Below are 13,247 nucleotides of genomic sequence, written 5' to 3' on the forward strand. Positions count from 1 at the left end.
TGTTTCCTAAAGTCAACGATCAGCTCCTTTGTTTTGTCGACATTGAGTGAGAGGTTATTTTCCTGGCACCACACTCCCAGGGCCCTCACTTCCTCTCTGTAGGCTGTCTCATCATTGTTGGTTATCAGGCTTACTAATGTTGTTTCGTCTGCAAACTTGATGAGTTCAGGAGGGAGTTGATCATGCACCCTTGTGGGGCACCTGTGTTGAGGATCAGCGAAGTGGAGGTGTTGTTTCCTACCTTCTCCACCTGGGAACGGCCAGTCGGGAAGTCCAGGACCCAGTTGCACAGTGAGGGGTTCAGACCCAGGGCCCAAGCTTAATGATGAGCTTGGAAGGTACTATGGTGTTGAATGCTGAGCTATAGTCAATGAACAGCATTCTTTTTAGTTATTCCTCGTCCAGATGGTGTAGGGCAGTGTGCAGTGTTGCAAGTTCCAAACTGCCTCTGGAAGCAACGTCAGCACAATAACTGTTTTGTCGGGAGGCCGAGCAGCCGCACACAAGCCTAAGATCACCATGTGCAATGCTAAGCATCGGTTGGAGTGGTGTAAAGCTTGCTGCCATTGGACTCTGGAGCAGTGGAAACGCCCTCTCTGGAGTGATGAATCACGCTTCACCATCTGGCAGTCTGACGGGTAAATCTGGGTTTGGCAGATGCCAGGAGAACGCTACCTGCTCCAATGCATAGTGGCAACTGTAAGGTTTGGTGGAGGAGGAATAAGGTTCTGGGGCTGTTTTTCATGGTTTGGGCTAGGCCCCATAGTTCCAGTGAAGGGAAATCGTAAAGCTACAGCATACCAGCATACAATGACATTCTAGACGATTCTCTGCTTCCAACTTTGTGGCAACAGTTTGGGGAAGGCCCTTTCCTGTTTCAGCATGACAGTGCCCCTGTGCACAAAGCGAGGTCCATACAGAAATGGTTTGTCGAGATCGGTGTGGAACAACTTGACTGGCCTGCACAGAGCCCTGACCTCAAACCCATCAAACACCTTTGGGATGAATTGGAATGGCGACTGCAAGCCGGGCCTAATAGCCCAACATCAGTGCCCAACCTCACTAATACTCTTGTGGCTGAATGGAAGCAAGTCCCCACAGCAACATCTAGTGGAAAGACTTCCCAGAAGAGTGGAGGCTGTTATAGCAGCAAAGAGGGGACCAACTCCATATTAATAACCATGATTTCAGAATGAGATGTTCGACGAGCAGATGTCCACATACTTTTGGCTATATAGTGTATCGTGTTGCAGTTGCATGGGAACAATGCATTAACTTACTGTTAAAGAAAAGACAAACCCGCACACTGCTCTTGCTTTTTTATTGAAGCTTACATGTCGACTTCTTGACCTTCATCAGAGCGTACTGGTGTCTACATGTACTGGAACCTCCAGAAAGTTGTTGCATGTTGAGAGAATCAGGTTGTATTGTCCAGGAATGAATTCCTGCAGCCTTCTATCAGCACCCAGTGTTCCCACCAGCAGCATGATGCTCTGCCTGGAGAAACAGCAAGCCATTCACCCTCACCAGGCAGAAAGTGGGCCATCAAAACACAATAGGAGTGAGGCAGAGTATGGATTTGACCCAGAAACAGGAAGAACCAGAAAAACAAGCAAAGCAACAGAAGCTGGGGAGTGGGGACGGACTGAAAGCAACAAAGAGACTACATGTACATGTAATATAAACCACACATAATACCTAGCATGAGTGTCCATATAAGCTTTTGCATGCTCAATTGAGCAGAATATTAAATATATATGAAATGTGAGTTGGCATGTGCAGAACACAGACGATAAATCAACTCTTCAGGGAGAGAGAATCCACACTACCTAAATGACATAGGTAAACTTCCAGTGCTCAAGTGCTTCAAGTTCACAAATGATGCATAATTAACAAGTGTGTCAAAGCTCTATGATAACCGCTTTTATAAACAAATCATGAATTACATACACAACTTAATGTATGGACAGGGGCCTAACCTAGTGTGGGCCAGATTTGCCCTGGTAGACTGGATTCTGTGAGAGAGAGCCTGGTCTGTCTGAATCATTTATTGAGATTGCGGCTCCTCGGGCCTCCATCAAAGCATTGACACGCGAAGCTGCGGTGCGCCTCTCACGCCTGCATGCACAGAGAGCCAGTCTCCAGGGCCAAACCGCTTTCTGCATTTTCATGGCTGGATTAATCAGTGGTAAGTGATCTCTCCTGGGGCTTGGGAAACAATGGTGGGGCTAAAGTGGCACCAAGGAACCCCCTGCCTCTCAACGTGGAAGGGCTGGGGTAGCCAAAGGAACTGCAGTCCTGAGGTAGGAGCTGTACCGTACTTTAATGCATACCACTCCAAACTCTAAGAAAAAGGGTTCCAAAAGGGTTCTTCGGCTGTCCCCATAGGAGACCTTTTTTGGTTCCATGTAGAACCAACAGTGGAAAGAGTTCTGCATGGAACCCAAAGGGTTCTACCTGGAACCAAATAGGGTTCTTCAAAGGGTTCTCCTATGGGGACATCTGAAGAAATCTTTTTAGGCTCTAGATAGCACATTTTTCTCTAAGAGTGCACCACTCCCCTTCTCCAGTGAGCCTGTTTGTAACAGTATAACAGTCCTCAAAACCACAATGACATAAAAACAAATAAGCATCTCATTGAAAGAGAGGTAAGTATATAACTTTAACAGCTATTTTGTCCATTAGGGCCAATGCACAGAATTTCAAAGGGAGAACAGTGGATCTGTCGAGCTGACCTCATGTAAGGCAGAGGTGACTTAATCAGCATAGAGAAATCAAGCATTCCGCCCCTTCACTACCAGGACTGCACTTTTCTCTCCGTTGATTGTTTTTTCCCTTCTATTGGTTACAGTAATGATAGTATTTAATTCCTGAGAAACATCACTGACAGCAACGACCAGTGTACTTGTATTATGTTGAGCTGGATGCTCTATAGAAGAAATCTAAAAGTCCATTGGATCACAGTGTGAGATTGGGCCAGTTGATGCAGCTGCACTCAGTAGATGAGGGTTTGAGGGTTGTTGTTGACTAGAGGGGTCTCTGTGTTGTGTGTGCTGTGTGTGTACAGTTGCTGTGTGCTGTGAAGAGAAAGTTAGGGAAATGACTGCAGCAGCTGCAAGGTACGAGAGACATGTACATGTGCATTTGGCAAACCACACCTTATATGGATGTGGAGGAAGATTTACATTCTACTCTGTGATGCATGCATTGGTATGGCACCCACAGAGGTATTAAAATAGTCAGAGCTGCTCAAAATACCTTCATTAAGCAAAAAGGAAGAGAGCCTCCTGCTTTGACCACAGTGAGCAGCACAGACTGGTGACATCCTAGAGGATACAGACACCACATCAGGGAGGCAACACCAGGCCTGGATCTGATGAATACAACAAGCTCTAGGATTTGCTCAGTGGGTATTCCTGTGGCATCCCCTACAGGGAACTGTCAAAAGGAGTAGTGTACACACTATGCTTTATATACTGATTTATATACTGTAACAGACTGCGCATGGACAGGAGGTGTCTTTAGTATTGGGACTGTCGCATTCCCATTAAAAAAACGATTTATCAAACAGCACAGAGTAGAGGATGCCTCTGTCATCACTCCTCTGTTCACCACCCTGGCCAGGCTCTGGGCAGCTCTATTTTGGACAAGTTGGCCACATGTTGAGGCTCTGTTGGTTAACTTTATGTGACAGGGGAGAGGCCAGTCCCCTGGAGAAAACTCTCTAGGAGGGAGGAACCAAGAGAACCATGTCTATCGGAGGGAGCCAAACTGCCTCTGAAGTCTTCCTCATACAGCCCCAATAGGCTACTGTACACAGTCACAGAACATAAACAAACCTGCTTCTGTCAGTCCTCTGCTCTTCACATGTTCTGTCTGCACTTCACACTGTATGAAGCCCAGGGTATATATACCATCTGAAACACCATGGGAAAACCACAAAGACACACAGCTCTGCTTGTGAAGTAACTTGGCGAAATGAAGCCATGGAAACCTCACAATTTTTAAAAGAAAAACCAGAGGTAGAGGTGGATGAAAAAAAGTTTATATCGGATTTGGTTTGGTTTGTCTTTTTTAATATAAACCAGAGCTATAGTATATATGGCTCCATATTCACACATCAGTTGGCCCTGAACCTTCCACCCACCACTGTATGTAAGAAGAAAGTAACTGTTGAAATGCACATCCACACTATTCTATTCTCCTGTGGCCTCTGAGTCAATCAATTAAATATACAATAATGGGACTCACTTGACAAAAAATACCTTACATTCAAGAGGGAAATGATCTTTTTACAGTCAAAAGACCACAATTTCCCAGTGAATGCCCTCATTCTTCAGGAAGCCCCTCTTGCTGCACTGCTTCCTGTGTGCTCTTTTTTCTTTGTGTGATGCACTGATATGACATTTTTGGCTGATACCGATATCCAATATTTTCCTTGACAAAAAACCTGATACCTTTACCGATTACCGATATTTAACATTTTTGCGGCCTTTTAAGCATTCTAGTATAGTTAAATAGTTGACACACACACATGGACGTAGCGATCTAAGGGACTGCATCTCAGTGCAAGAGGCATCACTACAGTCCCTGGTTCGAATCCAGGCTGTATCACATCCGGCTGTGATAGGGAGTCCCACAGAGCGGCGCACAATTGGCCCAGCGTCGTCCGGGTTTGGCCGCCAGTGTAAATAAGAATTTGTTCTTAACTGACTTGCCTAGTTAAATAGGTTACACACACACACACACCACACTGACCAAAAAGTTATTTTGTTGGCGTTTACGTTTGTCCCTATTACCAGAAAAACATCATCAAAACCAATTTCTTTCACGTACTTGCTGTGCTGTTTCATTGTTCATTTGTTCAGTCGTTTCAAACTCAACCAGGATTTCTATGGAACACAGTTTGGGTCTTTGTGTGTCAAAAAAGATACACGTCAAACTATTTGACAATTCAAATAACACTATTTGACATGTCAAATAACATGTCAAATCAGGACCTGAATATGACTGCACGTCACATAATAATTTAACGAGCTCATAAATGTTACTACACGTAGATTACACTATCACTCGTATTTCATATGTCACAACAATTCATCGATAAGTATGCTATGATGCTGGTAAAGTTGTATCGCGCACCTACAGTGCTGGTCATAAATAAAAGCTAGCTAGCTCATGGATGCAAAAATGTTTCTTCTTTTTCCAAATACATAGCAAAACGACATAATCTGTTTCAGTTGCTATAGTTAGCTAGCTAATTATATAGCTAGGTGTCATCATCTAAAATAACCCTAATTTATAAGACAGTTCTTATTTGATTAATGGTGGTCGGAAATGTGAAGCTAGCCACAATAGGACTTAGCCACAGTAGTGGACTTTGCGATTAGCTTTCCAAATAAAAGTATGTCATTGACAGTGATGCAAATGAATACAAATAGTAGAATTATGCCATAATTGAATAGATCATGCTAAACGAGGTTGGAATGTTGTTGTATAAAATCAACAAAAGACAATAATTTAATAACTGCAGTTCTACTGATCATTGTTTTCAGGCTGGTTGTATTGGTGCTAGCTAGGTACCAAGCTAAAGCAAGCTAAAGCTAGCTAGCTACCCCAGAAGTTGCGGTTGAACAAATAATGATTTATTACCAACGCGGTATTGTAAACTCATTGTTTGTGGCCGTTGTTTGCTTGTTTGCAGACTTTTTTGTGCAACTTTGACAGTGCTACTGATAGTAGTGGTGGTGCTTGACTTGCACGTGCAAATTCAGAACACACAACATTCTATAATAGAACTGTGTTACTTAACATGTCTAATTAAAAGTTGATTTAATGCATCAAAGTGTTATTTGATGTGTATCTCTTTTGACACACAAAGACCCCAACGGCGTTCCATAGTATGTAATGAAACTAATAGTAGTGACACTATTACTGTGTAAATCTAGTAGGACGACACCTGAAAAATAGTGCACTTGGTAGTGTGTACTGGTGCTCGACCAGTCGCGAAAGCCAACATCATCCACGACAGAGAACGGTTGATTGTCAAGGGCAATGAATGCCATTATCTTGGTGTTAATGGATTTCGCCTTTGAGCTGTCTCGCTGAAATGTTCTTACTCTTTCAAATGACTGTTCGACTTGTTGACTGCTCGATCCACACAGCAGACATTGTGGGCTAGGTTAGGAATTCTGTGTAGTGCAAAATTTTACGTGGCGTCATAACGTCATGCACCTACGTTATATAGGTATGCACGTCAGCTCATTAAACTAGACATCGGGCCGATACTGATGTTGGCATTTTTAGCTAATATCATCCGATTCCGATATGATCACAGATATATTGTGCATCCCTACACACAATACCTTCACCAGCTGTTTTATTTGTGTCAGCAAATTGAAGTGGCAGCCAAAAATACCGTTTTACAAGCAAGCCGGTGTTCAAAATAATAAATAGAAAATGTTTCAAGAAAAGCACCAATGAGAAATTCAAATAACCGGTTCCTGAACAGGGCTCATGAACAAAGCTGGGCTGAGAGAAGGTGGAGAGAAGAAGCAGCTGGAGGTGTTGAAATGCAGGCACCTCTCACAGGGGATTATCATGTTATCTGCTCAGTTAGAGTGGAAATTATGCAAAACAGAGTGTGCAATAGAACTGGAACAATTAGCCACCGCGGGTGTCGACGCATATTTTACAAACAACAGGCCAAATTCTATGGGCCAGTGAAGGGCAAAGCTGCTCTGGGATGGAGGAAGGATAGGAGCCGAGAGACAGAGAGGCAGGGCTCAGCTAATAACCAACCCCAGCACAGCCCGGTCCATTGTTTCCAGAGAGCCACGTATCCAGACAGACTGTGAGCTTAATCTGGACCCTCTATTAATCTGGATCCTCTATTACCACTAATACAGTACAGGGAGCCTTCCACATGAAACCTGTCTGACATGACCTTCTGTTAAGGTGTACCTACTCTTAAAAGACCATATAAAATGGAGCAAGTTGAAAGAAAACTCTTAACCGGCTCAGGGGCACTTAACAGCCTCTCCAGGAAGAAATCCAATGATACAATAGTGCCTGCAGTAAGCAGGCTTATGGTTATGGCACTAATAATGCCAAGGAAGCATTGTTCAGTGTGTGAAAGAGATATTGCCAGCAATGCTAATGTGCTCAACTGGTGATGTGAGGTCTTAAGGCCAAACATAGACATGCTATGATAATATGGGCTGTGGGAGTCTCCAACAGAGTGATCTGTGGCAAGATAAAAGGCAGCAGTAAAACAAAATAAATGTTAGCTCTTGAGGGCTGATGATGCAGTCTAAAGACATTGAGTCATTGCCCCACAGACAGCCTGACTCCACGTTGTGCTGTGTGAGCTGAGACTGACTAGTGCGTCACTATCAGGGCTGTGCAGATCCCAAAGAATGAGTTATTGTTTCTATGCTAATCCTCCATATGACACCAATTGTATGGCATTTATTCTGTTGTGAGGGTATGTGCTACATTTTCTTACTGAGCAAAATGACCTATTGTACAGTAGAAGCGTAACTCCAACCCCAACTAATGCATTTAGTCTGAGTGAGTTTAGCAGCGAGAGAAATGGGCCACCAAAATATGCATTCAGTGACAGGTGACACAGACACTAGGCATTGGTACATATCCAAAAACAAAAAGCTGGGTTGGCAACATTCGTCATCATAAAGCAGGGCCTGATCTAATGGGTTCCCAGACTACAAGTTGCAAATAACTTTTCATCCTATAACTACATCCAAGTGCTGTATGTCTCATTACGCCCACGCCAGACCTTCACTGAGCCTTCAGGGCAATCCAGGAGATAACACTAAACAGAGTCACGTAAAGATGTTTGTTGGGGGCCTATATCTTTTTTAAATTCATAGTAAACCAGTGTTGAGCCCTCAAGCAAACCAAAGAAACACACCTCACCCTAACACTAGGAGTGTGCAATCACAATCAGATGCCTTTGTAACATGATTTGTTTGCAATCATCATTGTCATTTGTTACATCCAGAAAGAATACAGTATTTCTCCTCTCATTCAGAAAGGTGCACTTTTGATTTCAAGAGCAATCAACAGCATGAGAGAACCAGGTATTTGATGCACCACCCTTCAGGTGAAAGGTACAGAAACCAGCTCCATACGACCCTCCTCACATCGGGGCCTTATCTACCGTAGGTAGAAGTGAACATACCCAGAATGCTTTACTGAACCCATCTGAGAGAGATAAGGTAGAAAAGCTATTATGGCGGTGCTGGCAGAGATCCATCATGGATGTCTTCTATAGTGCTGAGTGATTAATCGGAATTTCAGTTATATTTTGTTTTTTAAACAACTAATTGACCAACATCAGTTCAATTATTTGAATTCCATTTAGTTCATTTTTTTCCTATCAAATCAATGCGTACATAGCACATTTTTCTCTTTTGTTTTAGTTTTTAAGCAGATGCTAGTGACTATTGTAGTGGAAATTGTAGTTTCCAACAGGACAATATTATACATCGCTTAGCGCATAAAACATGGTAATTAACTACAATGACTATAATCCATTGCATACCTACTTATCCGGTCTATGTTTCTTTTATGCCTGCTATGGAAGAGACAGAAGAATGGGCGATCGTGAGGTGATATAGAGAGCAGCTGTTGCTTCATGAGGTATCTCTAGCTGAAAATATATGATCTAAGTGATTGATAGTTGGTATTCAACAGTCATAAAATATGCCCTATTTACTTTGAAGAGCTACAAAATAGTGATTTTCTCAGACAGCATAGGCAGCAGCTCTATAGAGATGAGATGATGACTTGGAATGTCATCAAATAAAACTAATGTAATATACACAACAACTGAAATATGTTATTAAAGTCATGTGAATAAATTATGGTGAATAAGTGATAAGCAGTAATGGGCTGTCACTACCATCAAGGGACTTTTATTCATTGTTTTATTCTGTGTTACAGCATTCAACCCACATAATGCATTGCATTTATTTTTTTGATTTTATTATTTATTTATTATAACTTCACCTATAAAACAACATAGGCTTAGGACTATACATTCTTTAAGCAGGGTTCATAGAGCCTGACTGTATCAACCCTGCAAGTCAAATTCAAGGAATTTGAGGGACTCAAGCAAAGAAAAGTGTGATAAATAAAAACATACCAATTTCATTTAAGGACCAAAAAACCGACAGCTGTGTCATATAAATTGCAAAATAGTTGGGAAGAGATTTTCGATGTACTCATTCCATGGCACATGGTTTATGAATTGATACGCAAAACAACGCCGGATGCTTCCATTGGCATCCATGGATACACGCCACTGAATTTCCAAGGACCTCAATATTATGCAATTTTACAATTTATATAATTGTACATATAGGGCCTTTTCCGTACTGTAGCCTATGTGGCCGACACAGGCACACATACTGTAATAAAGCCTTGAATAGTGATAGCATTAATCTCACCATTTGAACCTCACCATCTCTGTTTTCATAATGAGAAAGTGACCAAAAACCAGGTTCCTTTTGTTATGGAGGGATTTGTATGGAAAGGCAAGTTAAAGTTGTCGTCCTCATAATAACTGCAACACCCTTCAATTAAAGCGTGGGAAACAAACAAAGGTGGCCACATCTCTCACAAAAACAGATAAAAAATGAAATCGCAGATAATTATAAGGGATCAAGAGAACTTATAAATTGTCTAAAATAATTACAATGACTCTTCAAGCATTTTAAGAAGCATTTGATTTTGCAATTTTTTGGGGGGGGGTTGTGTGCCCATGAAAACAGCTTTCACCCTGTAACATAAGGAGACCGGAAATTCTACTAGTTACACTGCATTTCGGAGATCTCTATAGAAAAAACTGTCAGACTACTGGATCCAGGATTCTTACAGGGTTCAAGTTCAATGTAACGGATTAATGCTTAATATATGATATAATGACAACCTGCACTGCCACAAATGCATGGACAGAAAATACAAGTTGTATGTCCCACGATTTTGGACAAATCCTTCAAGACACCAACCATGGGAAAGGGTTTTAATCAACTCATGAATTTCATTGCATATAGCTATGATCTCCTCTTAAATCTTAATGTAATGACATGAAAAAAATCTGCAGATTTTTATCAATGACTTCTCAAAAGCTGTAAGAAGATATCCAGCTGTAGTAAATCCTCACTCATACCCTAGTTTATAGAAAGACCCATATGTGCAGCAGTGGAGGCTGTTGAGGGGAGGACGGCTCATAATAATGGCTGGAACGGAGCACATGGAAACCAATTAAGGTGCCACCAACCTCCTGTGATGTGCAGAGCCTTTGCATAAAGAGCAAACACGAGGGACATGACAGAGCAAGGATTTTTAGTGGGTGCATATCCAACCATGCTGCTGTATTAGCGAGTCGCCTAATGTTCTATCATTACCACAGAGAATGACTGCTAAATGAGACAGAACAGCAAGCAGCAGGATGGACTAGAGTCTGTACATCCCCCAGTGTGATGAGGTGACAGTCCTGCTTCTGACCTTCAGCATGAAGGGTATACTACTGACTGGAGGGAACATACACGCACACACTGAAATGCTTTTGCTCAAGGAAACAACATCAACACAAGTCACTAGGTGGATGCTACATTTAATGAGGTGTCAACATTTTACAGAAGAAATGTCACAATAGAAGCCATGTTACTGGTAAACAAAACAAAGAGACGAATAGAACTTCCAGACATTCATATTCTCAGGATTGTGCAGTAAACTCAAATGCTATTTACTATATGAAATACTGCATGGCGGGTTGAAACAGGTTGACATTCCTCTCATGTTTTCACGGATGTTCTGTTGCAACAACAAAGGTTAATTCTCTCTGTGTTGTTTGGGTCTTGACTTGAAATACAGTGACCTTTAGCAATCAGCTACTCTACCTAGAGACAAGCTTTACATTCAGTTGGCTGCCTGCTTCCTCTACGCTGGGAAATTAAGAAATTATCCTATTGGTCACACACCAAGGGATTCACTGCTGTGAAACAAAGGGCCACTTCAATGCCTTCCTGGTTTTCCAGTGCCCTGTACAACTATGCCCCCTTTGATAACCACCAAAGGACATGTGTGTCAAGTCATTAAATTATAAGTGACAGGGTGGCCCAGTGCAAACGCAACACGATTTGTCATCTGCTTCATAACATTAGGCCTCTCCCAAATCACAAGGTCACTGCAGTTTAGCATGCAGTGTCTCTGTTGCAGAAAATACAAAAGCAAAAATGATTTTATTCAACCATGCCCTCAAAAATTAATAAAAAAATAAATATTACCAAACAATTATAGAAGTGAAATGTATATTCGCCAAATTATGTTACATTACATCTGTGTCCATGTAAAAACAAAGAGCTACATGAAAACGAAGATTCCCAATCCAGAAACTAGGTCCATAAACCAGGGTAAAGCCTTTCAAAAGTAATCCATTCACATAATCCATTTACATAATAACATCAAATATGTAAACCCTCGTAGTTAAATTTAATCTGAAATTACATAATCCTTTGTTAATCTCTACATGAGCAACTACATGCAACTTTGACAGCTCGGGACAGTTAGGGACTTTGGGCGCAAAATTGCTTTCTGTCATTCTTCCAGCACTTCATTCTCTGCAAGCTTTGAGGACAACATTGTGAGTAAAATTATTTCTTTTTAGACCATCCTATTCATGTTGTTGATGCGGTGTGACAGCCATGAATGGTGTGAGCAAACAGGCGAGGGGACTAACTGCTCTCTTGCCTCCCATTCCTCTCTACGTCATAATCAAATGCCCAGGCAGGACAAGCCTAACAGTGCTTTTGAGTTGGTTTGTGGGCACTGGAATGACAGCCCATTTGAGAGATTTACTTAGGTGTCACTGATGATGCTTTAGGAAGCGTCTCTGTGTATTGCTTGATCTCTGGCTGACACAAAGATAAACCTATACTTGGGGGACAGATTAAAATAAAATAAAAACAGTTTGCTGCGAAAAGCTTAGTTTAAATAAAATAACTATATAACTAAACTCAGGATGTTCCTACTTGATTGACCCCAAACAAAACTAAGTACATCTTTTAAATAACATTTTATTTCACCTTTATTTAACCAGGTAATCAGGTAAGTTGTCATTTACAACTGTGACCTGGCCAAGATAAAGCAAAGCAGTGTGACACAAACAACAACACAGAGTTACACATGGAATAAACAAAACATAGAGTCAATAACACAATAGGAAAAAAAGTCTATATACAGTGTGTGCAAATGAGGTAAGATAAGGGAGGTAAAGGCAATAAATAGGCCATAGTGGCGAAATAATTACAATTTAGCAATTAAACACTGGAGTGATAGATGTGCAGAAGATGAATATGCAAGTAGAGATGCTGGGGTGCAAAGGAGCAAAAACAAATAACAGTATGGGGATGAGGTAGTTGGATGGGCTATTTACAGATGGACTATGTACACGTGCAGTGATCTGTGAGCTGATCTGACAGCTGGTGCTTAAAGTTAGTGAGGGAGATATGCGTCTCCAGCTTCAGTGATTTGTTCAATTCGTTCCAGTCATTGGCAACAGAGAACTGGAAGGAAGGGTGGCCAAAGGAGGAATTGGCTTTGGGGGTGACCAGTGAAATATACCTACTGGAGCGCGTGCTACGGGTGGGTGCTGCTATGTTGACCAGTGAGCTGAGATAATGCGGGGCTTTACCTAGAAAAGACTTATAGATGATCTGGAGCCTGGATTTAGCGACGAATATGAAGCGAGGGCCAGCCAATGAGAGCATACAGGTCGCAGTGGTGGATAGTAAATGGGTCTTCGGTGACAAAACGGGTGGCACTGTGATAGACTACATGCAATTTGCTGAGTAGAGTGTTGGAGGCTATTTTGTAAATGACATCGCCGAAGTCAAGGATCGGTAGGATAGTCAGTTTTCCGAGGGTATGTTTGGCAGCATGAGTGAAGGAGGCTTTGTTGCGAAATAGATTCTATATTTATTTTGGATTGGAGATGCTTAATGTGAGTCTGAAAGGAGAGTTTACAGTCTAACCAGACACCTAGGTATTTGTAGATGTCCACATATAAGTCAGAATCGTCAAGAGTAGTGATGCTGGATGGACGGGCAGGTGCTGGTAGCGATCGGTTGAAGAGCATGCATTTAGTTTTACTTGCATTTAAGAGCAGTTGGAGGCCACGGAAGGAGAGTTGTATGGCATTGAAGCTCGTCTGGAGGTTA

At 41.9% G+C, this 13,247-nt stretch overlaps 1 protein-coding gene across 1 annotated transcript in view; it reads right to left on the minus strand.

The window, feature by feature from the left end:
* Positions 1–13,247, minus strand: part of LOC115134233 (FERM domain-containing protein 5) — a 119,417-nt gene that overhangs the window by 39,371 nt on the left and 66,799 nt on the right. The window lies entirely within an intron of this gene.

This window comes from Oncorhynchus nerka, linkage group LG9a (genome assembly GCF_034236695.1).
Source record: "Oncorhynchus nerka isolate Pitt River linkage group LG9a, Oner_Uvic_2.0, whole genome shotgun sequence".
NCBI classification, from domain to species: domain Eukaryota; kingdom Metazoa; phylum Chordata; class Actinopteri; order Salmoniformes; family Salmonidae; genus Oncorhynchus; species Oncorhynchus nerka.